This window comes from Phalangium opilio, unplaced genomic scaffold, assembly GCF_054372755.1.
Source record: "Phalangium opilio isolate 3A_F unplaced genomic scaffold, DU_Popi_V2 ptg000360l_1, whole genome shotgun sequence".
NCBI classification, from domain to species: domain Eukaryota; kingdom Metazoa; phylum Arthropoda; class Arachnida; order Opiliones; family Phalangiidae; genus Phalangium; species Phalangium opilio.
The window spans coordinates 3,967,368-3,990,786 of record NW_028324230.1 but is presented as its reverse complement, the minus strand read 5'-3'; the positions used below and the strand labels follow the sequence as shown (position 1 = coordinate 3,990,786).

At 38.0% G+C, this 23,419-nt stretch overlaps 15 non-coding genes and 66 pseudogenes across 15 annotated transcripts; all 81 read right to left on the bottom strand.

The window, feature by feature from the left end:
- Nucleotides 1-60: 60 nt before the first annotated feature.
- LOC149602182 (5S ribosomal RNA) lies at nucleotides 61-179 on the bottom strand (annotated as a pseudogene).
- Nucleotides 180-301: 122 nt separating this feature from the next.
- Nucleotides 302-404, bottom strand: LOC149602181 (5S ribosomal RNA; annotated as a pseudogene).
- A 137-nt stretch (nucleotides 405-541) lies between these two features.
- Nucleotides 542-644, bottom strand: LOC149602180 (5S ribosomal RNA; annotated as a pseudogene).
- Nucleotides 645-780: 136 nt separating this feature from the next.
- LOC149602179 (5S ribosomal RNA) lies at nucleotides 781-899 on the bottom strand (annotated as a pseudogene).
- Nucleotides 900-1,021: 122 nt separating this feature from the next.
- Nucleotides 1,022-1,124, bottom strand: LOC149602178 (5S ribosomal RNA; annotated as a pseudogene).
- Nucleotides 1,125-1,259: 135 nt separating this feature from the next.
- On the bottom strand, nucleotides 1,260-1,378 carry LOC149602177 (5S ribosomal RNA). The gene has a single exon (XR_016378435.1). It is a non-coding gene; the product is annotated as a 5S ribosomal RNA (ribosomal RNA).
- A 122-nt stretch (nucleotides 1,379-1,500) lies between these two features.
- LOC149602176 (5S ribosomal RNA) lies at nucleotides 1,501-1,603 on the bottom strand (annotated as a pseudogene).
- A 122-nt stretch (nucleotides 1,604-1,725) lies between these two features.
- On the bottom strand, nucleotides 1,726-1,828 carry LOC149602175 (5S ribosomal RNA; annotated as a pseudogene).
- A 118-nt stretch (nucleotides 1,829-1,946) lies between these two features.
- On the bottom strand, nucleotides 1,947-2,065 carry LOC149602174 (5S ribosomal RNA; annotated as a pseudogene).
- Nucleotides 2,066-2,427: 362 nt separating this feature from the next.
- Nucleotides 2,428-2,530, bottom strand: LOC149602173 (5S ribosomal RNA; annotated as a pseudogene).
- Nucleotides 2,531-2,667: 137 nt separating this feature from the next.
- On the bottom strand, nucleotides 2,668-2,786 carry LOC149602172 (5S ribosomal RNA). The gene has a single exon (XR_016378434.1). It is a non-coding gene; the product is annotated as a 5S ribosomal RNA (ribosomal RNA).
- A 122-nt stretch (nucleotides 2,787-2,908) lies between these two features.
- Nucleotides 2,909-3,011, bottom strand: LOC149602171 (5S ribosomal RNA; annotated as a pseudogene).
- Nucleotides 3,012-5,387: 2,376 nt separating this feature from the next.
- On the bottom strand, nucleotides 5,388-5,490 carry LOC149602170 (5S ribosomal RNA; annotated as a pseudogene).
- A 122-nt stretch (nucleotides 5,491-5,612) lies between these two features.
- On the bottom strand, nucleotides 5,613-5,715 carry LOC149602169 (5S ribosomal RNA; annotated as a pseudogene).
- Nucleotides 5,716-5,834: 119 nt separating this feature from the next.
- LOC149602168 (5S ribosomal RNA) lies at nucleotides 5,835-5,953 on the bottom strand (annotated as a pseudogene).
- Nucleotides 5,954-6,075: 122 nt separating this feature from the next.
- LOC149602167 (5S ribosomal RNA) lies at nucleotides 6,076-6,178 on the bottom strand (annotated as a pseudogene).
- A 137-nt stretch (nucleotides 6,179-6,315) lies between these two features.
- LOC149602166 (5S ribosomal RNA) lies at nucleotides 6,316-6,418 on the bottom strand (annotated as a pseudogene).
- A 136-nt stretch (nucleotides 6,419-6,554) lies between these two features.
- On the bottom strand, nucleotides 6,555-6,673 carry LOC149602165 (5S ribosomal RNA). The gene has a single exon (XR_016379185.1). It is a non-coding gene; the product is annotated as a 5S ribosomal RNA (ribosomal RNA).
- Nucleotides 6,674-6,795: 122 nt separating this feature from the next.
- LOC149602164 (5S ribosomal RNA) lies at nucleotides 6,796-6,898 on the bottom strand (annotated as a pseudogene).
- Nucleotides 6,899-7,034: 136 nt separating this feature from the next.
- On the bottom strand, nucleotides 7,035-7,153 carry LOC149602163 (5S ribosomal RNA). The gene has a single exon (XR_016378433.1). It is a non-coding gene; the product is annotated as a 5S ribosomal RNA (ribosomal RNA).
- A 122-nt stretch (nucleotides 7,154-7,275) lies between these two features.
- On the bottom strand, nucleotides 7,276-7,378 carry LOC149602162 (5S ribosomal RNA; annotated as a pseudogene).
- Nucleotides 7,379-7,500: 122 nt separating this feature from the next.
- On the bottom strand, nucleotides 7,501-7,603 carry LOC149602161 (5S ribosomal RNA; annotated as a pseudogene).
- A 118-nt stretch (nucleotides 7,604-7,721) lies between these two features.
- LOC149602160 (5S ribosomal RNA) lies at nucleotides 7,722-7,840 on the bottom strand (annotated as a pseudogene).
- A 362-nt stretch (nucleotides 7,841-8,202) lies between these two features.
- LOC149602159 (5S ribosomal RNA) lies at nucleotides 8,203-8,305 on the bottom strand (annotated as a pseudogene).
- Nucleotides 8,306-8,442: 137 nt separating this feature from the next.
- On the bottom strand, nucleotides 8,443-8,561 carry LOC149602158 (5S ribosomal RNA). Its single transcript, XR_016378432.1, has one exon. It is a non-coding gene; the product is annotated as a 5S ribosomal RNA (ribosomal RNA).
- A 122-nt stretch (nucleotides 8,562-8,683) lies between these two features.
- Nucleotides 8,684-8,786, bottom strand: LOC149602157 (5S ribosomal RNA; annotated as a pseudogene).
- Nucleotides 8,787-8,923: 137 nt separating this feature from the next.
- Nucleotides 8,924-9,026, bottom strand: LOC149602156 (5S ribosomal RNA; annotated as a pseudogene).
- A 136-nt stretch (nucleotides 9,027-9,162) lies between these two features.
- LOC149602155 (5S ribosomal RNA) lies at nucleotides 9,163-9,281 on the bottom strand (annotated as a pseudogene).
- Nucleotides 9,282-9,403: 122 nt separating this feature from the next.
- LOC149602154 (5S ribosomal RNA) lies at nucleotides 9,404-9,506 on the bottom strand (annotated as a pseudogene).
- A 122-nt stretch (nucleotides 9,507-9,628) lies between these two features.
- LOC149602153 (5S ribosomal RNA) lies at nucleotides 9,629-9,731 on the bottom strand (annotated as a pseudogene).
- Nucleotides 9,732-10,105: 374 nt separating this feature from the next.
- LOC149602152 (5S ribosomal RNA) lies at nucleotides 10,106-10,224 on the bottom strand. Its single transcript, XR_016379084.1, has one exon. It is a non-coding gene; the product is annotated as a 5S ribosomal RNA (ribosomal RNA).
- A 122-nt stretch (nucleotides 10,225-10,346) lies between these two features.
- On the bottom strand, nucleotides 10,347-10,449 carry LOC149602151 (5S ribosomal RNA; annotated as a pseudogene).
- Nucleotides 10,450-10,571: 122 nt separating this feature from the next.
- Nucleotides 10,572-10,674, bottom strand: LOC149602150 (5S ribosomal RNA; annotated as a pseudogene).
- Nucleotides 10,675-10,796: 122 nt separating this feature from the next.
- On the bottom strand, nucleotides 10,797-10,899 carry LOC149602149 (5S ribosomal RNA; annotated as a pseudogene).
- Nucleotides 10,900-11,036: 137 nt separating this feature from the next.
- On the bottom strand, nucleotides 11,037-11,139 carry LOC149602148 (5S ribosomal RNA; annotated as a pseudogene).
- Nucleotides 11,140-11,275: 136 nt separating this feature from the next.
- LOC149602147 (5S ribosomal RNA) lies at nucleotides 11,276-11,378 on the bottom strand (annotated as a pseudogene).
- A 122-nt stretch (nucleotides 11,379-11,500) lies between these two features.
- On the bottom strand, nucleotides 11,501-11,603 carry LOC149602146 (5S ribosomal RNA; annotated as a pseudogene).
- Nucleotides 11,604-11,740: 137 nt separating this feature from the next.
- Nucleotides 11,741-11,859, bottom strand: LOC149602145 (5S ribosomal RNA). Its single transcript, XR_016379083.1, has one exon. It is a non-coding gene; the product is annotated as a 5S ribosomal RNA (ribosomal RNA).
- Nucleotides 11,860-11,981: 122 nt separating this feature from the next.
- Nucleotides 11,982-12,084, bottom strand: LOC149602144 (5S ribosomal RNA; annotated as a pseudogene).
- A 122-nt stretch (nucleotides 12,085-12,206) lies between these two features.
- LOC149602143 (5S ribosomal RNA) lies at nucleotides 12,207-12,309 on the bottom strand (annotated as a pseudogene).
- Nucleotides 12,310-12,431: 122 nt separating this feature from the next.
- On the bottom strand, nucleotides 12,432-12,534 carry LOC149602142 (5S ribosomal RNA; annotated as a pseudogene).
- A 355-nt stretch (nucleotides 12,535-12,889) lies between these two features.
- Nucleotides 12,890-13,008, bottom strand: LOC149602141 (5S ribosomal RNA). Its single transcript, XR_016379143.1, has one exon. It is a non-coding gene; the product is annotated as a 5S ribosomal RNA (ribosomal RNA).
- A 122-nt stretch (nucleotides 13,009-13,130) lies between these two features.
- On the bottom strand, nucleotides 13,131-13,233 carry LOC149602140 (5S ribosomal RNA; annotated as a pseudogene).
- A 121-nt stretch (nucleotides 13,234-13,354) lies between these two features.
- Nucleotides 13,355-13,457, bottom strand: LOC149602139 (5S ribosomal RNA; annotated as a pseudogene).
- Nucleotides 13,458-13,594: 137 nt separating this feature from the next.
- On the bottom strand, nucleotides 13,595-13,697 carry LOC149602138 (5S ribosomal RNA; annotated as a pseudogene).
- Nucleotides 13,698-13,832: 135 nt separating this feature from the next.
- LOC149602137 (5S ribosomal RNA) lies at nucleotides 13,833-13,951 on the bottom strand. The gene has a single exon (XR_016379082.1). It is a non-coding gene; the product is annotated as a 5S ribosomal RNA (ribosomal RNA).
- Nucleotides 13,952-14,073: 122 nt separating this feature from the next.
- Nucleotides 14,074-14,176, bottom strand: LOC149602136 (5S ribosomal RNA; annotated as a pseudogene).
- Nucleotides 14,177-14,312: 136 nt separating this feature from the next.
- LOC149602135 (5S ribosomal RNA) lies at nucleotides 14,313-14,431 on the bottom strand. The gene has a single exon (XR_016378411.1). It is a non-coding gene; the product is annotated as a 5S ribosomal RNA (ribosomal RNA).
- A 122-nt stretch (nucleotides 14,432-14,553) lies between these two features.
- LOC149602134 (5S ribosomal RNA) lies at nucleotides 14,554-14,656 on the bottom strand (annotated as a pseudogene).
- Nucleotides 14,657-14,778: 122 nt separating this feature from the next.
- On the bottom strand, nucleotides 14,779-14,881 carry LOC149602133 (5S ribosomal RNA; annotated as a pseudogene).
- A 355-nt stretch (nucleotides 14,882-15,236) lies between these two features.
- LOC149602132 (5S ribosomal RNA) lies at nucleotides 15,237-15,355 on the bottom strand. Its single transcript, XR_016379142.1, has one exon. It is a non-coding gene; the product is annotated as a 5S ribosomal RNA (ribosomal RNA).
- Nucleotides 15,356-15,477: 122 nt separating this feature from the next.
- Nucleotides 15,478-15,580, bottom strand: LOC149602131 (5S ribosomal RNA; annotated as a pseudogene).
- A 121-nt stretch (nucleotides 15,581-15,701) lies between these two features.
- Nucleotides 15,702-15,804, bottom strand: LOC149602130 (5S ribosomal RNA; annotated as a pseudogene).
- A 137-nt stretch (nucleotides 15,805-15,941) lies between these two features.
- Nucleotides 15,942-16,044, bottom strand: LOC149602129 (5S ribosomal RNA; annotated as a pseudogene).
- Nucleotides 16,045-16,179: 135 nt separating this feature from the next.
- LOC149602128 (5S ribosomal RNA) lies at nucleotides 16,180-16,298 on the bottom strand. The gene has a single exon (XR_016379080.1). It is a non-coding gene; the product is annotated as a 5S ribosomal RNA (ribosomal RNA).
- Nucleotides 16,299-16,420: 122 nt separating this feature from the next.
- On the bottom strand, nucleotides 16,421-16,523 carry LOC149602127 (5S ribosomal RNA; annotated as a pseudogene).
- A 136-nt stretch (nucleotides 16,524-16,659) lies between these two features.
- On the bottom strand, nucleotides 16,660-16,778 carry LOC149602126 (5S ribosomal RNA). Its single transcript, XR_016378431.1, has one exon. It is a non-coding gene; the product is annotated as a 5S ribosomal RNA (ribosomal RNA).
- Nucleotides 16,779-16,899: 121 nt separating this feature from the next.
- LOC149602125 (5S ribosomal RNA) lies at nucleotides 16,900-17,002 on the bottom strand (annotated as a pseudogene).
- Nucleotides 17,003-17,363: 361 nt separating this feature from the next.
- On the bottom strand, nucleotides 17,364-17,481 carry LOC149602124 (5S ribosomal RNA; annotated as a pseudogene).
- A 122-nt stretch (nucleotides 17,482-17,603) lies between these two features.
- Nucleotides 17,604-17,706, bottom strand: LOC149602123 (5S ribosomal RNA; annotated as a pseudogene).
- A 122-nt stretch (nucleotides 17,707-17,828) lies between these two features.
- LOC149602122 (5S ribosomal RNA) lies at nucleotides 17,829-17,931 on the bottom strand (annotated as a pseudogene).
- Nucleotides 17,932-18,306: 375 nt separating this feature from the next.
- On the bottom strand, nucleotides 18,307-18,425 carry LOC149602121 (5S ribosomal RNA). Its single transcript, XR_016379078.1, has one exon. It is a non-coding gene; the product is annotated as a 5S ribosomal RNA (ribosomal RNA).
- Nucleotides 18,426-18,547: 122 nt separating this feature from the next.
- Nucleotides 18,548-18,650, bottom strand: LOC149602120 (5S ribosomal RNA; annotated as a pseudogene).
- Nucleotides 18,651-18,786: 136 nt separating this feature from the next.
- On the bottom strand, nucleotides 18,787-18,905 carry LOC149602119 (5S ribosomal RNA; annotated as a pseudogene).
- Nucleotides 18,906-19,026: 121 nt separating this feature from the next.
- On the bottom strand, nucleotides 19,027-19,129 carry LOC149602118 (5S ribosomal RNA; annotated as a pseudogene).
- A 361-nt stretch (nucleotides 19,130-19,490) lies between these two features.
- LOC149602117 (5S ribosomal RNA) lies at nucleotides 19,491-19,608 on the bottom strand (annotated as a pseudogene).
- Nucleotides 19,609-19,730: 122 nt separating this feature from the next.
- Nucleotides 19,731-19,833, bottom strand: LOC149602116 (5S ribosomal RNA; annotated as a pseudogene).
- A 122-nt stretch (nucleotides 19,834-19,955) lies between these two features.
- Nucleotides 19,956-20,058, bottom strand: LOC149602115 (5S ribosomal RNA; annotated as a pseudogene).
- A 375-nt stretch (nucleotides 20,059-20,433) lies between these two features.
- Nucleotides 20,434-20,552, bottom strand: LOC149602114 (5S ribosomal RNA). The gene has a single exon (XR_016379077.1). It is a non-coding gene; the product is annotated as a 5S ribosomal RNA (ribosomal RNA).
- Nucleotides 20,553-20,674: 122 nt separating this feature from the next.
- On the bottom strand, nucleotides 20,675-20,777 carry LOC149602113 (5S ribosomal RNA; annotated as a pseudogene).
- Nucleotides 20,778-20,913: 136 nt separating this feature from the next.
- LOC149602112 (5S ribosomal RNA) lies at nucleotides 20,914-21,032 on the bottom strand (annotated as a pseudogene).
- Nucleotides 21,033-21,153: 121 nt separating this feature from the next.
- Nucleotides 21,154-21,256, bottom strand: LOC149602111 (5S ribosomal RNA; annotated as a pseudogene).
- A 122-nt stretch (nucleotides 21,257-21,378) lies between these two features.
- On the bottom strand, nucleotides 21,379-21,481 carry LOC149602110 (5S ribosomal RNA; annotated as a pseudogene).
- Nucleotides 21,482-21,617: 136 nt separating this feature from the next.
- LOC149602109 (5S ribosomal RNA) lies at nucleotides 21,618-21,735 on the bottom strand (annotated as a pseudogene).
- Nucleotides 21,736-21,856: 121 nt separating this feature from the next.
- Nucleotides 21,857-21,959, bottom strand: LOC149602108 (5S ribosomal RNA; annotated as a pseudogene).
- Nucleotides 21,960-22,081: 122 nt separating this feature from the next.
- LOC149602107 (5S ribosomal RNA) lies at nucleotides 22,082-22,184 on the bottom strand (annotated as a pseudogene).
- A 136-nt stretch (nucleotides 22,185-22,320) lies between these two features.
- Nucleotides 22,321-22,439, bottom strand: LOC149602106 (5S ribosomal RNA; annotated as a pseudogene).
- Nucleotides 22,440-22,560: 121 nt separating this feature from the next.
- Nucleotides 22,561-22,663, bottom strand: LOC149602105 (5S ribosomal RNA; annotated as a pseudogene).
- A 122-nt stretch (nucleotides 22,664-22,785) lies between these two features.
- Nucleotides 22,786-22,888, bottom strand: LOC149602104 (5S ribosomal RNA; annotated as a pseudogene).
- A 136-nt stretch (nucleotides 22,889-23,024) lies between these two features.
- LOC149602103 (5S ribosomal RNA) lies at nucleotides 23,025-23,142 on the bottom strand (annotated as a pseudogene).
- Nucleotides 23,143-23,263: 121 nt separating this feature from the next.
- On the bottom strand, nucleotides 23,264-23,366 carry LOC149602102 (5S ribosomal RNA; annotated as a pseudogene).
- Nucleotides 23,367-23,419: the final 53 nt, after the last annotated feature.

Sequence of the window (23,419 nt, the reverse complement as noted above, 5' to 3'; positions counted from 1 at the left end):
AAAAGAAAATATGTTTGCTTTTTTCAAATCTATTGGAATTTAAAGAGGAAAAAAATTAAAGGCCAACGGCACGCAGTGTTCCTAAGTGGTCTCCCTCCCAAGTACTGACTGCGCTCGACGCTGGTTAACTTCGGTGATCGGACGAGAACCGGTGTATTTAGCGTGATATGGCCGTTGCCGAGAGTGCTATTTAATAATTTGAATTTAATTAACCTTCATCTTTATAAAACAATAACAAAAAGAAGATTAGTTTGGTTTTTTCATATCTGGTGGAATTTAAAAGAGGAAACAAAAGTGAAAAAGCCAACGGCACGCAGAGTTTCCAAGTACTGACTGCGCTCGACGCTGCTTAACTTCGGTGATCGGACGAGAACCGGTGTTTTCAGCGTGATATGGCCGTTGCCGAGAGTGCTAGATAATAATTCGAATTTAAATTAAGTGAGACAAATTAACCTTCAACTTTTTAAAACAATAACAAAAAGAAAATAAGTTTGCTTTTTTCATATCTGGTGGAATTTAAAAGAGGAAACAAAAGTGAAAAAGCCAATGGCACGCAGAGTTTCCAAGTACTGACTGCGCTCGACGCTGCTTAACTTCGGTGATCGGACGAGAACCGGTGTTTTCAGCGTGATATGGCCGTTGCCGAGAGTGCTAGATAATAATTCGAATTTAAATTACGTGAGACAAATTAACCTTCATCTTTTTAAAACAATAACAAAAAGAAAATATGTTTGCTTTTTTCATATCTATTGGAATTTAAAAGAGGAAAAAATGTGAAAACGCCAACGGCACGCAGTGTTCCTAAGTGGTCTCCCTCCCAAGTACTGACTGCGCTCGACGCTGCTTAACTTCGGTGATCGGACGTGAACCGGTGTTTTAAGCGTGATATGGCCGTTGCCGAGAGTGCTATTTAATAATTTGAATTTAATTAACCTTCATCTTTATAAAACAATAACAAAAATAAGATATGTTTGCTTTTTTCATATCTGGTGGAATTTAAAAGAGGAAACAAAAGTGAAAAAGCCAACGGCACGCAGAGTTTCCAGGTACTGACTGCGCTCGACGCTGCTTAACTTCGGTGATCGGACGAGAACCGGTGTTTTCAGCGTGATATGGCCGTTGCCGAGAGTGCTAGACAATAATTCGAATTTAAATTAAGTGAGACAAATTAACCTTCATCTTTTAAAACAATAACTAAAAGAAAATAAGTTTGCTTTTTTCATATCTATTGGAATATAAAAGAGGAAAAAAATTGAAAAAGCCAACGGCACGCAGTGTTCCTATGTGGTCTCCCTCCCGAGTACTGACTGCGCTCGACGCTGCTTAACTTCGGTGATCGGACGAGAACCGGTGTTTTCAGTGTGATATGGCCGTTGCCGAGAGTGCTATTTAATAATTTGAATTTAATTAACCTTCATCTTTATAAAACAATAACAAAAAGAAGATATGTTTGCTTTTTTCATATCTGGTGGAATTTAAAAGAGGAAACAAAAAGGAAAAAGCCAACGGCACGCTGTGTTCCCAAGTACTGACTGCGCTCGACGCTGCTTAACTTCGGTGATCGGACGAGAACCGTTGTATTCAGCGTGATATGGCCGTTGCCGAGAGTGCTAGTTAATAATTTGAATTTAATTAACTTTCATCTCTATAAAACAATATCAAAAAGAAGATATGTTTGCTTTTTTCATATCTAGTGGAATTTAAAAGAGGAAATAAAAGTGAAAAAGCCAACGGCACGCTGTGTTCCCAAGTACTGACTGCGCTCGACGCTGCTTAACTTCGGTAATCGGACGAGAACCGGTGTTTTCAGCGTGATATGGCCGTTGCCGAGAGTGCTTGTTAATAATTCGAATTTAATTAACCTTCATATTTATAAAACAATAACAAAAAGAAAATATGTTTGCTTTTTTCATATCTATTGGAATTTAAAGAGGAAAAAAATTAAAGGCCAACGGCACGCAGTGTTCCTAAGTGGTCTCCCTCCCAAGTACTGACTGCGCTCGACGCTGGTTAACTTCGGTGATCGGACGAGAACCGGTGTATTTAGCGTGATATGGCCGTTGCCGAGAGTGCTAGTTAATAATTTGAATTTAATTAACTTTCATCTCTATAAAACAATATCAAAAAGAAGATATGTTTGCGTTTTTCATATCTAGTGGAATTTAAAAGAGGAAATAAAAGTGAAAAAGCCAACGGCACGCTGTGTTCTCAAGTACTGACTGCGCTAGACGCTGCTTAACTTCGGTAATCGGACGAGAACCGGTGTTTTCAGCGTGATATGGCCGTTGCCGAGAGTGCTAGATAATAATTCGAATTTAAATTAAGTGAGACAAATTAACCTTCATCTTTTTAAAACAATAACAAAAAGAAAATAAGTTTGCTTTTTTCAAATCTGGTGGAATTTAAAAGAGGAAACAAAAGTGAAAAAGCCAACGGCACGCAGAGTTTCCAAGTACTGACTGCGCTCGACGCTGCTTAACTTCGGTGATCGGACGAGAACCGGTGTTTTCAGCGTGATATGGCCGTTGCCGAGAGTGCTAGATAATAATTCGAATTTAAATTAAGTGAGACAAATTAACCTTCATCTTTTAAAACAATAACTAAAGGAAAATAAGTTTGCTTTTTTCATATCTATTGGAATTTAAAAGAGGAAAAAAAAGGTGAAAAAGCCAACGGCACGCAGTGTTCCTATGTGGTCTCCCTCCCGAGTACTGACTGCGCTCGACGCTGCTTAACTTCGGTGATCGGACGAGAACCGGTGTTTTCAGTGTGATATGGCCGTTGCCGAGAGTGCTATTTAATAATTTGAATTTAATTAACCTTCATCTTTATAAAACAATAACAAAAAGAAGATATGTTTGCTTTTTTCATATCTGGTGGAATTTAAAAGAGGAAACAAAAAGGAAAAAGCCAACGGCACGCTGTGTTCCCAAGTACTGACTGCGCTCGACGCTGCTTAACTTCGGTGATCGGACGAGAACCGTTGTATTCAGCGTGATATGGCCGTTGCCGAGAGTGCTAGTTAAGGCTCGTTTACATGTGCGCGAGAATGAAGCTTAAAGCGGAGAGTAGAAGTTGAAAGTCGAATCTTTTTCTCGCGCCTAAATAAATCGCGTCTGCCAAAAGCGTTTGTTCCCGCTGCTCCACCCGCTTCTTCGTTTATATACGAGCTGGGCGGTAGTATGAGCCGATACTGCAGAGTTGCTTTTCAGTCAGAAGTAAACAACTAAAATGGCGTCGACTGTCGTTAGTTTGCTTCTGCTTAAAAAGAAACTATTGCTTTTGAAAAACATTCGACATTTATAACAAATACAACCAGAAAATTAATTTATTTTTTTTTTTAATTAATTTATTTATTTTTTTATTTGTTTGTCCCAAAGTACAGTATTATATCAAATAGTTAAATATTTTGTTTCAAGGGAGAATTTAAGTCACCCACCTAAGAAGTCTTGTATGTGGGTGACTGTTCATATATAATTTTTATTTATTTATGCCGCGTACGGGCAACCGCTTATATTTAGTAGAAAATAAGGGATTTTAGTATTTGTTAATTAATATAGTAATCTAAACATTTTTATGTATCCATTTTCTTATTTGATTTTTAAATAGATTATAATTACTTATTTTTCTTATGTTATAGTCTAATTTGTTATACAATTTTATGGAAGTAAATGACGCGTGACTTTGAGCCAGTGCTGTGTATGTTTTTGGTATAGCTAAATGTTTCCATATGACCGATCTAGTATTTCTATCATGAGTTATTTTTTGGTCTTTAAAGCATTTCTTAAACCCGTCTAATAACACTTGAAACGCGTACATTTGTGAGATTGACATTACGTTAAACTCTTTGTAAAGAAGCTCAGTTGCATAGTCATATGGTCTATGTATGCATATACGTATTATCTTATTTAATAATACAATTAAAGGGCGTAATGTCGATTTATTTGCGTTTCCCCAAGCAATTATTCCATAATTTACTATAGATTGGACTAAGGCGAAATATACCGCACGAAGAAGTTTTCTTTGTAAGAATTTGCACAACGTTGTTAATGTATACGATATGTATCGAAGATTTTTTGTTAAATATTTTATGTGAATATCCCATTTAAGATGGGAGTCTACGAACAGACCAAGGTATTTTATAGAATCTACTCTTTCTATTGTTTTGCAACTATCCGAACAGCTTTTACCATTACATTTATGGATTGTTAATTTCAGTTTATTCTTTTTAATCGGTTCAGGTATTTGTCATATAGAGAAAGCAACATGTTTCGTTTTTGATATATTTAAACTAAGTAAATTATTATCAAGAATAATTTTTGCTTTATATAGTGCTTCATTTGCTTTAGAGTAAGCGCCTTCCCAAGTTTCACTTGCAAATAATAGGACTGTATCATCAGCAAAGGATACTAGTAGGTCAGATATTTCAGAGTTACAAAATTCATTTATATATATCAGGAATAATATTGGTCCTAAAATTGTGCTTTGAGGTACTCCATAAGTTATATTCATAGGGTGACTATAATGGTTTCCAATTCGAACAATTTGATCCCTATTTTTCAGATAGCTTTGAAATAAATCTAGAGGTTTACCTATAATGCCATATTTTTCAAGTTTCAGTAAAAGAAGTGCGTGAGAAATTGTATCAAAAGCCTTGGCCAAATCTAAGAATATGGCCAAAGCTTTCATGTTTTTATCCAACGAAGATACTGCGAAGTCTGTAAAACTATATATGAATGAAACGTCGTTGATGGGTACATCCTATGTGAAGAAAGAGAAACAAATTAGGCTATTTTCGCACTTTGGAACGTTATTTGATATAATTTGTCAAGATACGTATATTTTCTCTACTTGAGCTTGAGAATAATTTTGATTGAATTGTCTAGCTTGAAAGGATGAGGCAATGTGATTACACGTATTTCAAAAATTTTATCTTGTTCTTTTCTTTCTGTTAAAGATATTCTCAATGGTGGTGCCAAGGCCTATTTCGCGAGAGAAACAAACGCAAAAATATCAAACGATATTCGGTCCTTCGGTATTATTGGCTTGGAAAATCACGTGACTCTTTGCGACAAGCAAACATGAGCTGAAAAATCTACCACGGCAGATCGGAGCTTTTCCGGAAAACCCGCTTCATCTATGAGCAATAAGCGCGACTTGAAAAGTTCTCGCTTGTTTGTAAACGGTACGCCTAGGGAACGCAAACCCCAATACGCCTCATCTCTCAGCTTTACGCTTCGACTTTTTCCATTTGTCGCGCACATGTAAACGAGCCTTAAATAATTTGAATTTAATTAACTTTCATCTCTATAAAACAATATCAAAAAGAAGATATGTTTGCTTTTTTCATATCTAGTGGAATTTAAAAGAGGAAATAAAAGTGAAAAAGCCAACGGCACGCTGTGTTCCCAGGTACTGACTGCGCTCGACGCTGCTTAACTTCGGTAATCGGACGAGAACCGGTGTTTTCAGCGTGATATGGCCGTTGCCGAGAGTGCTAGTTAATAATTTGAATTTAATTAACATTCATCTCTATAAAACAATATCAAAAAGAAGATATGTTTGCTTTTTTCATATCTAGTGGAATTTAAAAGAGGAAATAAAAGTGAAAAAGCCAACGGCACGCTGTGTTCCCAAGTACTGACTGCGCTCGACGCTGCTTAACTTCGGTAATCGGACGAGAACCGGTGTTTTCAGCGTGATATGGCCGTTGCCGAGAGTGCTAGTTAATAATTCGAATTTAATTAACCTTCATATTTATAAAACAATAACAAAAAGAAAATATGTTTGCTTTTTTCAAATCTGTTGGAATTTAAAGAGGAAAAAAAATTAAAGGCCAACGGCACGCAGTGTTCCTAAGTGGTCTCCCTCCCAAGTACTGACTGCGCTCGACGCTGGTTAACTTCGGTGATCGGACGAGAACCGGTGTATTTAGCGTGATATGGCCGTTGCCGAGAGTGCTATTTAATAATTTGAATTTAATTAACCTTCATCTTTATAAAACAATAACAAAAAGAAGATTAGTTTGGTTTTTTCATATCTGGTGGAATTTAAAAGAGGAAACAAAAGTGAAAAAGCCAACGGTACGCAGAGTTTCCAAGTACTGACTGCGCTCGACGCTGCTTAACTTCGGTGATCGGACGAGAACCGGTGTTTTCAGCGTGATATGGCCGTTGCCGAGAGTGCTAGATAATAATTCGAATTTAAATTAAGTGAGACAAATTAACCTTCAACTTTTTAAAACAATAACAAAAAGAAAATAAGTTTGCTTTTTTCATATCTGGTGGAATTTAAAAGAGGAAACAAAAGTGAAAAAGCCAATGGCACGCAGAGTTTCCAAGTACTGACTGCGCTCGACGCTGCTTAACTTCGGTGATCGGACGAGAACCGGTGTTTTCAGCGTGATATGGCCGTTGCCGAGAGTGCTAGATAATAATTCGAATTTAAATTAAGTGAGACAAATTAACCTTCATCTTTTTAAAACAATAACAAAAAGAAAATATGTTTGCTTTTTTCATATCTATTGGAATTTAAAAGAGGAAAAAATGTTAAAACGCCAACGGCACGCAGTGTTCCTAAGTGGTCTCCCTCCCAAGTACTGACTGCGCTCGACGCTGCTTAACTTCGGTGATCGGACGTGAACCGGTGTTTTCAGCGTGATATGGCCGTTGCCGAGAGTGCTATTTAATAATTTGAATTTAATTAACCTTCATCTTTATAAAACAATAACAAAAATAAGATATGTTTGCTTTTTTCATATCTGGTGGAATTTAAAAGAGGAAACAAAAGTGAAAAAGCCAACGGCACGCAGAGTTTCCAGGTACTGACTGCGCTCGACGCTGCTTAACTTCGGTGATCGGACGAGAACCGGTGTTTTCAGCGTGATATGGCCGTTGCCGAGAGTGCTAGACAATAATTCGAATTTAAATTAAGTGAGACAAATTAACCTTCATCTTTTAAAACAATAACTAAAAGAAAATAAGTTTGCTTTTTTCATATCTATTGGAATATAAAAGAGGAAAAAAAATTGAAAAAGCCAACGGCACGCAGTGTTCCTATGTGGTCTCCCTCCCGAGTACTGACTGCGCTCGACGCTGCTTAACTTCGGTGATCGGACGAGAACCGGTGTTTTCAGTGTGATATGGCCGTTGCCGAGAGTGCTATTTAATAATTTGAATTTAATTAACCTTCATCTTTATAAAACAATAACAAAAAGAAGATATGTTTGCTTTTTTCATATCTGGTGGAATTTAAAAGAGGAAACAAAAAGGAAAAAGCCAACGGCACGCTGTGTTCCCAAGTACTGACTGCGCTCGACGCTGCTTAACTTCGGTGATCGGACGAGAACCGTTGTATTCAGCGTGATATGGCCGTTGCCGAGAGTGCTAGTTAATAATTTGAATTTAATTAACTTTCATCTCTATAAAACAATATCAAAAAGAAGATATGTTTGCTTTTTTCATATCTAGTGGAATTTAAAAGAGGAAATAAAAGTGAAAAAGCCAACGGCACGCTGTGTTCCCAAGTACTGACTGCGCTCGACGCTGCTTAACTTCAGTAATCGGACGAGAACTGGTGTTTTCAGCGTGATATGGCCGTTGCCGAGAGTGCTAGTTAATAATTCGAATTTAATTAACCTTCATATTTATAAAACAATAACAAAAAGAAAATATCTTTGCTTTTTTCATATCTATTGGAATTTAAAGAGGAAAAAAATTAAAGGCCAACGGCACGCAGTGTTCCTAAGTGGTCTCCCTCCCAAGTACTGACTGCGCTCGACGCTGGTTAACTTCGGTGATCGGACGAGAACCGGTGTATTTAGCGTGATATGGCCGTTGCCGAGAGTGCTAGTTAATAATTTGAATTTAATTAACTTTCATCTCTATAAAACAATATCAAAAAGAAGATATGTTTGCGTTTTTCATATCTAGTGGAATTTAAAAGAGGAAATAAAAGTGAAAAAGCCAACGGCACGCTGTGTTCTCAAGTACTGACTGCGCTAGACGCTGCTTAACTTCGGTAATCGGACGAGAACCGGTGTTTTCAGCGTGATATGGCCGTTGCCGAGAGTGCTAGATAATAATTCGAATTTAAATTAAGTGAGACAAATTAACCTTCATCTTTTTAAAACAATAACAAAAAGAAAATAAGTTTGCTTTTTTCAAATCTGGTGGAATTTAAAAGAGGAAACAAAAGTGAAAAAGCCAACGGCACGCAGAGTTTCCAAGTACTGACTGCGCTCGACGCTGCTTAACTTCGGTGATCGGACGAGAACCGGTGTTTTCAGCGTGATATGGCCGTTGCCGAGAGTGCTAGATAATAATTCGAATTTAAATTAAGTGAGACAAATTAACCTTCATCTTTTTAAAACAATAACAAAAAGAAAAAAAGTTTGCTTTTTTTATATCTATTGGAATTTAAAAGAGGAAAAAAAATTGAAAAAGCCAACGGCACGCAGTGTTCCTATGTGGTCTCCCTCCCGAGTACTGACTGCGCTCGACGCTGCTTAACTTCGGTGATCGGACGAGAACCGGTGTTTTCAGTGTGATATGGCCGTTGCCGAGAGTGCTATTTAATAATTTGAATTTAATTAACCTTCATCTTTATAAAACAATAACAAAAAGAAGATATGTTTGCTTTTTTCATATCTAGTGGAATTTAAAAGAGGAAATAAAAGTGAAAAAGCCAACGGCACGCTGTGTTCCCAAGTACTGACTGCGCTCGACGCTGCTTAACTTCGGTAATCGGACGAGAACCGGTGTTTTCAGCGTGATATGGCCGTTGCCGAGAGTGCTAGATAATAATTCGAATTTAAATTAAGTGAGACAAATTAACCTTCATCTTTTTAAAACAATAACAAAAAGAAAATAAGTTTGCTTTTTTCATATCTGGTGGAATTTAAAAGAGGAAACAAAACTGAAAAAGCCAACGGCACGCAGAGTTTCCAAGTACTGACTGCGCTCGACGCTGCTTAACTTCGGTGATCGGACGAGAACCGGTGTTTTCAGCGTGATATGGCCGTTGCCGAGAGTGCTAGATAATAATTCGAATTTAAATTAAGTGAGACAAATTAACCTTCATCTTTTAAAACAATAACTAAAAGAAAATAAGTTTGCTTTTTTCATATCTATTGGAATTTAAAAGAGGAAAAAAAATTGAAAAAGCCAACGGCACGCAGTGTTCCTATGTGGTCTCTCTCCCGAGTACTGACTGCGCTCGACGCTGCTTAACTTCGGTGATCGGACGAGAACCGGTGTTTTCAGTGTGATATGGCCGTTGCCGAGAGTGCTTTTTAATAATTTGAATTTAATTAACCTTCATCTTTATAAAACAATAACAAAAAGAAGATATGTTTGCTTTTTTCATATCTGGTGGAATTTAAAAGAGGAAACAAAAAGGAAAAAGCCAACGGCACGCTGTGTTCCCAAGTACTGACTGCGCTCGACGCTGCTTAACTTCGGTGATCGGACGAGAACCGTTGTATTCAGCGTGATATGGCCGTTGCCGAGAGTGCTAGTTAATAATTTGAATTTAATTAACTTTCATCTCTATAAAACAATATCAAAAAGAAGATATGTTTGCTTTTTTCATATATAGTGGAATTTAAAAGAGGAAATAAAAGTGAAAAAGCCAACGGCACGCTGTGTTCCCAAGTACTGACTGCGCTCGACGCTGCTTAACTTCGGTGATCGGACGAGAACCGGTGTTTTCAGCGTGATATGGCCGTTGCCGAGAGTGCTAGATAATAATTCGAATTTAAATTAAGTGAGACAAATTAACCTTCATCTTTTTAAAACAATAACAAAAAGAAAATAAGTTTGCTTTTTTCATATCTGGTGGAATTTAAAAGAGGAAACAAAAGTGAAAAAGCCAAGGGCACGCAGAGTTTCCAAGTACTGACTGCGCTCGACGCTGCTTAACTTCGGTGATCGGACGAGAACCTGTGTTTTCAGCGTGATATGGCCGTTGCCGAGAGTGCTAGATAATAATTCGAATTTAAATTAAGTGAGACAAATTAACCTTCATCTTTTTAAAACAATAACAAAAAGAAAATATGTTTGCTTTTTTCATATCTATTGGAATTTAAAAGAGGAAAAAAATTAAAGGCCAACGGCACGCAGTGTTCCTAAGTGGTCTCCCTCCCAAGTACTGACTGCGCTCGACGCTGCTTAACTTCGGTGATCGGACGTGAACCGGTGTTTTCAGCGTGATATGGCCGTTGCCGAGAGTGCTATTTAATAATTTGAATTTAATTAACCTTCATCTTTATAAAACAATAACAAAAAGAAGATATGTTTGGTTTTTTCATATCTGGTGGAATTTAAAAGAGGAAACAAAAGTGAAAAAGCCAACGGCACGCAGAGTTTCCAAGTACTGACTGCGCTCGACGCTGCTTAACTTCGGTAATCGGACGAGAACCGGTGTTTTCAGCGTGATATGGCCGTTGCCGAGAGTGCTAGTTAATAATTTGAATTTAATTAACTTTCATCTCTATAAAACAATATCAAAAAGAAGATATGTTTGCTTTTTTCATATCTAGTGGAATTTAAAAGAGGAAATAATAGTGAAAAAGCCAACGGCACGCTGTGTTCCCAAGTACTGACTGCGCTCGACGCTGCTTAACTTCGGTGATCGGACGAGAACCGGTGTATTCAGCGTGATATGGCCGTTGCCGAGAGTGCTTGTTAATAATTTGAATTTAATTAACTTTCATCTCTATAAAACAATATCAAAAAGAAGATATGTTTGCTTTTTTCATATCTAGTGGAATTTAAAAGAGGAAATAAAAGTGAAAAAGCCAACGGCACGCTGTGTTCCCAAGTACTGACTGCGCTCGACGCTGCTTAACTTCGGTAATCGGACGAGAACCGGTGTTTTCAGCGTGATATGGCCGTTGCCGAGAGTGCTAGATAATAATTCGAATTTAAATTAAGTGAGACAAATTAACCTTCATCTTTTTAAAACAATAACAAAAAGAAAATAAGTTTGCTTTTTTCATATCTGGTGGAATTTAAAAGAGGAAACAAAACTGAAAAAGCCAACGGCACGCAGAGTTTCCAAGTACTGACTGCGCTCGACGCTGCTTAACTTCGGTGATCGGACGAGAACCGGTGTTTTCAGCGTGATATGGCCGTTGCCGAGAGTGCTAGATAATAATTCGAATTTAAATTAAGTGAGACAAATTAACCTTCATCTTTTAAAACAATAACTAAAAGAAAATAAGTTTGCTTTTTTCATATCTATTGGAATTTAAAAGAGGAAAAAAAATTGAAAAAGCCAACGGCACGCAGTGTTCCCAAGTACTGACTGCGCTCGACGCTGCTTAACTTCGGTGATCGGACGAGAACCGTTGTATTCAGCGTGATATGGCCGTTGCCGAGAGTGCTAGTTAATAATTTGAATTTAATTAACTTTCATCTCTATAAAACAATATCAAAAAGAAGATATGTTTGCTTTTTTCATATATAGTGGAATTTAAAAGAGGAAATAAAAGTGAAAAAGCCAACGGCACGCTGTGTTCCCAAGTACTGACTGCGCTCGACGCTGCTTAACTTCGGTGATCGGACGAGAACCGGTGTTTTCAGCGTGATATGGCCGTTGCCGAGAGTGCTAGATAATAATTCGAATTTAAATTAAGTGAGACAAATTAACCTTCATTTTTTTAAAACAATAACAAAAAGAAAATATGTTTGCTTTTTTTCATATCTATTGGAATTTAAAAGAGGAAAAAAAAATTAAAGGCCAACGGCACGCAGTGTTCCTAAGTGGTCTCCCTCCCAAGTACTGACTGCGCTCGACGCTGCTTAACTTCGGTGATCGGACGTGAACCGGTGTTTTCAGCGTGATATGGCCGTTGCCGAGAGTGCTATTTAATAATTTGAATTTAATTAACCTTCATCTTTATAAAACAATAACAAAAAGAAGATATGTTTGGTTTTTTCATATCTGGTGGAATTTAAAAGAGGAAACAAAAGTGAAAAAGCCAACGGCACGCAGAGTTTCCAAGTACTGACTGCGCTCGACGCTGCTTAACTTCGGTAATCGGACGAGAACCGGTGTTTTCAGCGTGATATGGCCGTTGCCGAGAGTGCTAGTTAATAATTTGAATTTAATTAACTTTCATCTCTATAAAACAATATCAAAGAGAAGATATGTTTGCTTTTTTCATATCTAGTGGAATTTAAAAGAGGAAATAATAGTGAAAAAGCCAACGGCACGCTGTGTTCCCAAGTACTGACTGCGCTCGACGCTGCTTAACTTCGGTGATCGGACGAGAACCGGTGTATTCAGCGTGATATGGCCGTTGCCGAGAGTGCTTGTTAATATTTTGAATTTAATTAATTTTCATCTCTATAAAACAATATCAAAAAGAAGATATGTTTGCTTTTTTCATATCTAGTGGAATTTAAAAGAGGAAATAAAAGTGAAAAAGCCAACGGCACGCTGTGTTCCCAAGTACTGACTGCGCTCGACGCTGCTTAACTTCGGTAATCGGACGAGAACCGGTGTTTTCAGCGTGATATGGCCGTTGCCGAGAGTGCTAGTTATTAATTCGAATTTAATTAACCTTCATATTTATAAAACAATAACTAAAAGTAGATATGTTTGGTTTTTTCATATCTGGTGGAATTTAGAAGAGGAAACAAAAAGGAAAAAGCCAACGGCTCGCAGTGCTCCCAACTGCGCTAGACGCTGCTTAACTTCGGTGATCGGACGAGAACCGGTGTTTTCAGCGTGATTTGGCCGTAGCCGAGAGTGCTAGTTAATAATTCGAATTTAAATTAAGTGAGACAAATTGCCCTTCATCTTTTTAAAACAATAACAAAAAGAAAATATGTTTGCTTTTTTCATATCTATTGGAATTTAAAAGAGGAAAAAAATGTGAAAAAGCCAACGGCACGCAGTGTTCCTAAGTGGTCTCCCTCCCAAGTACTGACTGCGCTCGACGCTGCTTAACTTCGGTGATCGGACGTGAACCGGTGTTTTCAGCGTGATATGGCCATTGCCGAGAGTGCTATTTAATAATTTGAATTTAATTAACCTTCATCCTTATAAAACAATAACAAAAAGAAGATATGTTTGGTTTTTTCATATCTGGTGGAATTTAAAAGAGGAAACAAAAGTGAAAAAGCCAACGGCACGCAGAGTTTCCAAGTACTGACTGCGCTCGACGCTGCTTAACTTCGGTGATCGGACGAGAACCGGTGTTTTCAGCGTGATATGGCCGTTGCCGAGAGTGCTATTTAATAATTTGAATTTAATTAACCTTCATCTTTATAAAACAATAACAAAAAGAAGATATGTTTGGTTTTTTATATCTGGTGGAATTTAAAAGAGGAAACAAAAGTGAAAAAGCCAACGGCACGCAGAGTTTCCAAGTACTGACTGCGCTCGACGCTGCTTAACTTCGGTGATCGGACGAGAACCGGTGTTTTCAGCGTGATATGGCCGTTGCCGAGAGTGCTAGATAATAATTCGAATTTAAATTAAGTGAGACAAATTAACCTTCATCTTTTTAAAACAATAACAAAAAGAAAATAAGTTTGCTTTTTTCATATCTGGTGGAATTTAAAAGAGGAAACAAAAGTGAAAAAGCCAACGGCACGCAGAGTTTCCAGGTACTGACTGCGCTCGACGCTGCTTAACTTCGGTGATCGGACGAGAACCGGTGTTTTCAGCGTGATATGGCCGTTGCCGAGAGTGCTAGACAATAATTCGAATTTAAATTAAGTGAGACAAATTAACCTTCATTTTTTTAAAACAATAACAAAAAGAAAATATGTTTGCTTTTTTCATATCTATTGGAATTTAAAAGAGGAAAAAAAATTAAAGGCCAACGGCACGCAGTGTTCCTAAGTGGTCTCCCTCCCAAGTACTGACTGCGCTCGACGCTGCTTAACTTCGGTGATCGGACGTGAACCGGTGTTTTCAGCGTGATATGGCCGTTGCCGAGAGTGCTATTTAATAATTTGAATTAAATGAACCTTCTTCTTTATAAAACAATAACAAAAATAAGATATGTTTGCTTTTTTCATATCTGGTGGAATTTAAAAGAGGAAACAAAAGTGAAAAAGCCAACGGCACGCAGAGTTTCCAAGTACTGACTGCGCTCGACGCTGCTTAACATCGGTGATCGGACGAGAACCGGTGTTTTCAGCGTGATATGGCCGTTGCCGAGAGTGCTAGATAATAATTCGAATTTAAATTAAGTGAGACAAATTAACCTTCATCTTTTAAAACAATAACTAAAAGAAAATAAGTTTGCTTTTTTCATATCTATTGGAATTTAAAAGAGGAAAAAAAATTGAAAAAGCCAACGGCACGCAGTGTTCCTATGTGGTCTCCCTCCCGAGTACTGACTGCGCTCGACGCTGCTTAACTTCGGTAATCGGACGAGAACCGGTGTTTTCAGCGTGATATGGCCGTTGCCGAGAGTGCTAGTTAATAATTTGAATTTAATTAACTTTCATCTCTATAAAACAATATCAAAGAGAAGATATGTTTGCTTTTTTCATATCTAGTGGAATTTAAAAGAGGAAATAATAGTGAAAAAGCCAACGGCACGCTGTGTTCCCAAGTACTGACTGCGCTCGACGCTGCTTAACTTCGGTGATCGGACGAGAACCGGTGTATTCAGCGTGATATGGCCGTTGCCGAGAGTGCTTGTTAATATTTTGAATTTAATTAATTTTCATCTCTATAAAACAATATCAAAAAGAAGATATGTTTGCTTTTTTCATATCTAGTGGAATTTAAAAGAGGAAATAAAAGTGAAAAAGCCAACGGCACGCTGTGTTCCCAAGTACTGACTGCGCTCGACGCTGCTTAACTTCGGTAATCGGACGAGAACCGGTGTTTTCAGCGTGATATGGCCGTTGCCGAGAGTGCTAGTTATTAATTCGAATTTAATTAACCTTCATATTTATAAAACAATAACTAAAAGTAGATATGTTTGGTTTTTTCATATCTGGTGGAATTTAGAAGAGGAAACAAAAAGGAAAAAGCCAACGGCTCGCAGTGCTCCCAACTGCGCTAGACGCTGCTTAACTTCGGTGATCGGACGAGAACCGGTGTTTTCAGCGTGATTTGGCCGTAGCCGAGAGTGCTAGTTAATAATTCGAATTTAAATTAAGTGAGACAAATTGCCCTTCATCTTTTTAAAACAATAACAAAAAGAAAATATGTTTGCTTTTTTCATATCTATTGGAATTTAAAAGAGGAAAAAAATGTGAAAAAGCCAACGGCACGCAGTGTTCCTAAGTGGTCTCCCTCCCAAGTACTGACTGCGCTCGACGCTGCTTAACTTCGGTGATCGGACGTGAACCGGTGTTTTCAGCGTGATATGGCCATTGCCGAGAGTGCTATTTAATAATTTGAATTTAATTAACCTTCATCCTTATAAAACAATAACAAAAAGAAGATATGTTTGGTTTTTTCATATCTGGTGGAATTTAAAAGAGGAAACAAAAGTGAAAAAGCCAACGGCACGCAGAGTTTCCAAGTACTGACTGCGCTCGACGCTGCTTAACTTCGGTGATCGGACGAGAACCGGTGTTTTCAGCGTGATATGGCCGTTGCCGAGAGTGCTATTTAATAATTTGAATTTAATTAACCTTCATCTTTATAAAACAATAACAAAAAGAAGATATGTTTGGTTTTTTATATCTGGTGGAATTTAAAATAGGAAACAAAAGTGAAAAAGCCAACGGCACGCAGAGTTTCCAAGTACTGACTGCGCTCGACGCTGCTTAACTTCGGTGATCGGACGAGAACCGGTGTTTTCAGCGTGATATGGCCGTTGCCGAGAGTGCTAGATAATAATTCGAATTTAAATTAAGTGAGACAAATTAACCTTCATCTTTTTAAAACAATAACAAAAAGAAAATAAGTTTGCTTTTTTCATATCTGGTGGAATTTAAAAGAGGAAACAAAAGTGAAAAAGCCAACGGCACGCAGAGTTTCCAGGTACTGACTGCGCTCGACGCTGCTTAACTTCGGTGATCGGACGAGAACCGGTGTTTTCAGCGTGATATGGCCGTTGCCGAGAGTGCTAGACAATAATTCGAATTTAAATTAAGTGAGACAAATTAACCTTCATTTTTTTAAAACAATAACAAAAAGAAAATATGTTTGCTTTTTTCATATCTATTGGAATTTAAAAGAGGAAAAAAAATTAAAGGCCAACGGCACGCAGTGTTCCTAAGTGGTCTCCCTCCCAAGTACTGACTGCGCTCGACGCTGCTTAACTTCGGTGATCGGACGTGAACCGGTGTTTTCAGCGTGATATGGCCGTTGCCGAGAGTGCTATTTAATAATTTGAATTAAATGAACCTTCTTCTTTATAAAACAATAACAAAAATAAGATATGTTTGCTTTTTTCATATCTGGTGGAATTTAAAAGAGGAAACAAAAGTGAAAAAGCCAACGGCACGCAGAGTTTCCAAGTACTGACTGCGCTCGACGCTGCTTAACATCGGTGATCGGACGAGAACCGGTGTTTTCAGCGTGATATGGCCGTTGCCGAGAGTGCTAGATAATAATTCGAATTTAAATTAAGTGAGACAAATTAACCTTCATCTTTTAAAACAATAACTAAAAGAAAATAAGTTTGCTTTTTTCATATCTATTGGAATTTAAAAGAGGAAAAAAAATTGAAAAAGCCAACGGCACGCAGTGTTCCTATGTGGTCTCCCTCCCGAGTACTGACTGCGCTCGACGCTGCTTAACTTCGGTGATCGGACGAGAACCGGTGTTTTCAGTGTGATATGGCCGTTGCCGAGAGTGCTATTTAATAATTTGAATTTAATTAACCTTCATCTTTATAAAACAATAACAAAAAGAAGATATGTTTGCTTTTTTCATATCTGGTGGAATTTAAAAGAGGAAAAAAAAGGAAAAAGCCAACGGCACGCTGTGTTCCCAAGTACTGACTGCGCTCGACGCTGCTTAACTTCGGTGATCGGACGTGAACTGGTGTTTTCAGCGTGATATGGCCGTTGCCGAGAGTGCTATTTAATAATTTGAATTAAATGAACCTTCTTCTTTATAAAACAATAACAAAAATAAGATATGTTTGCTTTTTTCATATCTGGTGGAATTTAAAAGAGGAAACAAAAGTGAAAAAGCCAACGGCACGCAGAGTTTCCAAGTAATGACTGCGCTCGACGCTGCTTAACATCGGTGATCGGACGAGAACCGGTGTTTTCAGCGTGATATGGCCGTTGCCGAGAGTGCTAGATAATAATTCGAATTTAAATTAAGTGAGACAAATTAACCTTCATCTTTTAAAACAATAACTAAAAGAAAATAAGTTTGCTTTTTTCATATCTATTGGAATTTAAAAGAGGAAAAAAAATTGAAAAAGCCAACGGCACGCAGTGTTCCTATGTGGTCTCCCTCCCGAGTACTGACTGCGCTCGACGCTGCTTAGTTCGGTGATCGGACGAGAACCGGTGTTTTCAGTGTGATATGGCCGTTGCCGAGAGTGCTATTTAATAATTTGAATTTAATTAACCTTCATCTTTATAAAACAATAACAAAAAGAAGATATGTTTGCTTTTTTCATATCTGGTGGAATTTAAAAGAGGAAAAAAAAAGGAAAAAGCCAACGGCACGCTGTGTTCCCAAGTACTGACTGCGCTCGACGCTGCTTAACTTCGGTGATCGGACGAGAACCGTTGTATTCAGCGTGATATGGCCGTTGCCGAGAGTGCTAGTTAATAATTTGAATTTAATTAACTTTCATCTCTATAAAACAATATCAAAAAGAAGATATGTTTGCTTTTTTCATATATAGTGGAATTTAAAAGAGGAAATAAAAGTGAAAAAGCCAACGGCACGCTGTGTTCCCAAGTACTGACTGCGCTCGACGCTGCTTAACTTCGGTGATCGGACGAGAACCGGTGTTTTCAGCGTGATATGGCCGTTGCCGAGAGTGCTAGATAATAATTCGAATTTAAATTAAGTGAGACAAATTAACCTTCATCTTTTTAAAACAATAACAAAAAGAAAATAAGTTTGCTTTTTTCATATCTGGTGGAATTTAAAAGAGGAAACAAAAGTGAAAAAGCCAAGGGCACGCAGAGTTTCCAAGTACTGACTGCGCTCGACGCTGCTTAACTTCGGTGATCGGACGAGAACCTGTGTTTTCAGCGTGATATGGCCGTTGCCGAGAGTGCTAGATAATAATTCGAATTTAAATTAAGTGAGACAAATTAACCTTCATCTTTTTAAAACAATAACAAAAAGAAAATATGTTTGCTTTTTTCATATCTATTGGAATTTAAAAGAGGAAAAAAAATTAAAGGCCAACGGCACGCAGTGTTCCTAAGTGGTCTCCCTCCCAAGTACTGACTGCGCTCGACGCTGCTTAACTTCGGTGATCGGACGTGAACCGGTGTTTTCAGCGTGATATGGCCGTTGCCGAGAGTGCTATTTAATAATTTGAATTTAATGAACCTTCTTCTTTATAAAACAATAACAAAAATAAGATATGTATGCTTTTTTCATATCTGGTGGAATTTAAAAGAGGAAACAAAAGTGAAAAAGCCAACGGCACGCAGAGTTTCCAAGTACTGACTGCGCTCGACGCTGCTTAACTTCGGTGATCGGACGAAAACCGGTGTTTTCAGCGTGATATGGCCGTTGCCGAGAGTGCTAGATAATAATTCGAATTTAAATTAAGTGAGACAAATTAACTTTCATCTTTTAAAACAATAACTAAAAGAAAATAAGTTTGCTTTTTTCATATCTATTGGAATTTAAAAGAGGAAAAAAAATTGAAAACGCCAACGGCACGCAGTGTTCCTATGTGGTCTCCCTCCCGAGTACTGACTGCGCTCGACGCTGCTTAACTTCGGTGATCGGACGAGAACCGGTGTTTTCAGTGTGATATGGCCGTTGCCGAGAGTGCTATTTAATAATTTGAATTTAATTAACCTTCATCTTTATAAAACAATAACAAAAAGAAGATATGTTTGCTTTTTTCATATCTGGTGGAATTTAAAAGAGGAAAAAAAAGGAAAAAGCCAACGGCACGCTGTGTTCCCAAGTACTGACTGCGCTCGACGCTGCTTAACTTCGGTGATCGGACGTGAACTGGTGTTTTCAGCGTGATATGGCCGTTGCCGAGAGTGCTATTTAATAATTTGAATTAAATGAACCTTCTTCTTTATAAAACAATAACAAAAATAAGATATGTTTGCTTTTTTCATATCTGGTGGAATTTAAAAGAGGAAACAAAAGTGAAAAAGCCAACGGCACGCAGAGTTTCCAAGTAATGACTGCGCTCGACGCTGCTTAACATCGGTGATCGGACGAGAACCGGTGTTTTCAGCGTGATATGGCCGTTGCCGAGAGTGCTAGATAATAATTCGAATTTAAATTAAGTGAGACAAATTAACCTTCATCTTTTAAAACAATAACTAAAAGAAAATAAGTTTGCTTTTTTCATATCTATTGGAATTTAAAAGAGGAAAAAAAATTGAAAAAGCCAACGGCACGCAGTGTTCCTATGTGGTCTCCCTCCCGAGTACTGACTGCGCTCGACGCTGCTTAGTTCGGTGATCGGACGAGAACCGGTGTTTTCAGTGTGATATGGCCGTTGCCGAGAGTGCTATTTAATAATTTGAATTTAATTAACCTTCATCTTTATAAAACAATAACAAAAAGAAGATATGTTTGCTTTTTTCATATCTGGTGGAATTTAAAAGAGGAAAAAAAAAGGAAAAAGCCAACGGCACGCTGTGTTCCCAAGTACTGACTGCGCTCGACGCTGCTTAACTTCGGTGATCGGACGAGAACCGTTGTATTCAGCGTGATATGGCCGTTGCCGAGAGTGCTAGTTAATAATTTGAATTTAATTAACTTTCATCTCTATAAAACAATATCAAAAAGAAGATATGTTTGCTTTTTTCATATATAGTGGAATTTAAAAGAGGAAATAAAAGTGAAAAAGCCAACGGCACGCTGTGTTCCCAAGTACTGACTGCGCTCGACGCTGCTTAACTTCGGTGATCGGACGAGAACCGGTGTTTTCAGCGTGATATGGCCGTTGCCGAGAGTGCTAGATAATAATTCGAATTTAAATTAAGTGAGACAAATTAACCTTCATCTTTTTAAAACAATAACAAAAAGAAAATAAGTTTGCTTTTTTCATATCTGGTGGAATTTAAAAGAGGAAACAAAAGTGAAAAAGCCAAGGGCACGCAGAGTTTCCAAGTACTGACTGCGCTCGACGCTGCTTAACTTCGGTGATCGGACGAGAACCTGTGTTTTCAGCGTGATATGGCCGTTGCCGAGAGTGCTAGATAATAATTCGAATTTAAATTAAGTGAGACAAATTAACCTTCATCTTTTTAAAACAATAACAAAAAGAAAATATGTTTGCTTTTTTCATATCTATTGGAATTTAAAAGAGGAAAAAAAATTAAAGGCCAACGGCACGCAGTGTTCCTAAGTGGTCTCCCTCCCAAGTACTGACTGCGCTCGACGCTGCTTAACTTCGGTGATCGGACGTGAACCGGTGTTTTCAGCGTGATATGGCCGTTGCCGAGAGTGCTATTTAATAATTTGAATTTAATGAACCTTCTTCTTTATAAAACAATAACAAAAATAAGATATGTATGCTTTTTTCATATCTGGTGGAATTTAAAAGAGGAAACAAAAGTGAAAAAGCCAACGGCACGCAGAGTTTCCAAGTACTGACTGCGCTCGACGCTGCTTAACTTCGGTGATCGGACGAAAACCGGTGTTTTCAGCGTGATATGGCCGTTGCCGAGAGTGCTAGATAATAATTCGAATTTAAATTAAGTGAGACAAATTAACTTTCATCTTTTAAAACAATAACTAAAAGAAAATAAGTTTGCTTTTTTCATATCTATTGGAATTTAAAAGAGGAAAAAAAATTGAAAACGCCAACGGCACGCAGTGTTCCTATGTGGTCTCCCTCCCGAGTACTGACTGCGCTCGACGCTGCTTAACTTCGGTGATCGGACGAGAACCGGTGTTTTCAGTGTGATATGGCCGTTGCCGAGAGTGCTATTTAATAATTTGAATTTAATTAACCTTCATCTTTATAAAACAATAACAAAAAGAAGATATGTTTGCTTTTTTCATATCTGGTGGAATTTAAAAGAGGAAAAAAAAGGAAAAAGCCAACGGCACGCTGTGTTCCCAAGTACTGACTGCGCTCGACGCTGCTTAACTTCGGTGATCGGACGTGAACCGGTGTTTTCAGCGTGATATGGCCGTTGCCGAGAATGCTATTTAATAATTTGAATTAAATGAACCTTCTTCTTTATAAAACAATAACAAAAATAAGATATGTTTGCTTTTTTCATATCTGGTGGAATTTAAAAGAGGAAACAAAAGTGAAAAAGCCAACGGCACGCAGAGTTTCCAAGTACTGACTGCGCTCGACGCTGCTTAACATCGGTGATCGGACGAGAACCGGTGTTTTCAGCGTGATATGGCCGTTGCCGAGAGTGCTAGATAATAATTCGAATTTAAATTAAGTGAGACAAATTAACCTTCATCTTTTAAAACAATAACTAAAAGAAAATAAGTTTGCTTTTTTCATATCTATTGGAATTTAAAAGAGGAAAAAAAATTGAAAAAGCCAACGGCACGCAGTGTTCCTATGTGGTCTCCCTCCCGAGTACTGACTGCGCTCGACGCTGCTTAGTTCGGTGATCGGACGAGAACCGGTGTTTTCAGTGTGATATGGCCGTTGCCGAGAGTGCTATTTAATAATTTGAATTTAATTAACCTTCATCTTTATAAAACAATAACAAAAAGAAGATATGTTTGCTTTTTTCATATCTGGTGGAATTTAAAAGAGGAAAAAAAAGGAAAAAGCCAACGGCACGCTGTGTTCCCAAGTACTGACTGCGCTCGACGCTGCTTAACTTCGGTGATCGGACGTGAACCGGTGTTTTCAGCGTGATATGGCCGTTGCCGAGAGTGCTATTTAATAATTTGAATTTAATGAACCTTCTTCTTTATAAAACAATAACAAAAATAAGATATGTATGCTTTTTTCATATCTGGTGGAATTTAAAAGAGGAAACAAAAGTGAAAAAGCCAACGGCACGCAGAGTTTCCAAGTACTGACTGCGCTCGACGCTGCTTAACTTCGGTGATCGGACGAAAACCGGTGTTTTCAGCGTGATATGGCCGTTGCCGAGAGTGCTAGATAATAATTCGAATTTAAATTAAGTGAGACAAATTAACTTTCATCTTTTAAAACAATAACTAAAAGAAAATAAGTTTGCTTTTTTCATATCTATTGGAATTTAAAAGAGGAAAAAAAATTGAAAACGCCAACGGCACGCAGTGTTCCTATGTGGTCTCCCTCCCGAGTACTGACTGCGCTCGACGCTGCTTAACTTCGGTGATCGGACGAGAACCGGTGTTTTCAGTGTGATATGGCCGTTGCCGAGAGTGCTATTTAATAATTTGAATTTAATTAACCTTCATCTTTATAAAACAATAACAAAAAGAAGATATGTTTGCTTTTTTCATATCTGGTGGAATTTAAAAGAGGAAAAAAAAGGAAAAAGCCAACGGCACGCTGTGTTCCCAAGTACTGACTGCGCTCGACGCTGCTTAACTTCGGTGATCGGACGTGAACCGGTGTTTTCAGCGTGATATGGCCGTTGCCGAGAATGCTATTTAATAATTTGAATTAAATGAACCTTCTTCTTTATAAAACAATAACAAAAATAAGATATGTTTGCTTTTTTCATATCTGGTGGAATTTAAAAGAGGAAACAAAAGTGAAAAAGCCAACGGCACGCAGAGTTTCCAAGTACTGACTGCGCTCGACGCTGCTTAACATCGGTGATCGGACGAGAACCGGTGTTTTCAGCGTGATATGGCCGTTGCCGAGAGTGCTAGATAATAATTCGAATTTAAATTAAGTGAGACAAATTAACCTTCATCTTTTAAAACAATAACTAAAAGAAAATAAGTTTGCTTTTTTCATATCTATTGGAATTTAAAAGAGGAAAAAAAATTGAAAAAGCCAACGGCACGCAGTGTTCCTATGTGGTCTCCCTCCCGAGTACTGACTGCGCTCGACGCTGCTTAGTTCGGTGATCGGACGAGAACCGGTGTTTTCAGTGTGATATGGCCGTTGCCGAGAGTGCTATTTAATAATTTGAATTTAATTAACCTTCATCTTTATAAAACAATAACAAAAAGAAGATATGTTTGCTTTTTTCATATCTGGTGGAATTTAAAAGAGGAAAAAAAAGGAAAAAGCCAACGGCACGCTGTGTTCCCAAGTACTGACTGCGCTCGACGCTGCTTAACTTCGGTGATCGGACGAGAACCGTTGTATTCAGCGTGATATGGCCGTTGCCGAGAGTGCTAGTTAATAATTTGAATTTAATTAACTTTCATCTCTATAAAACAA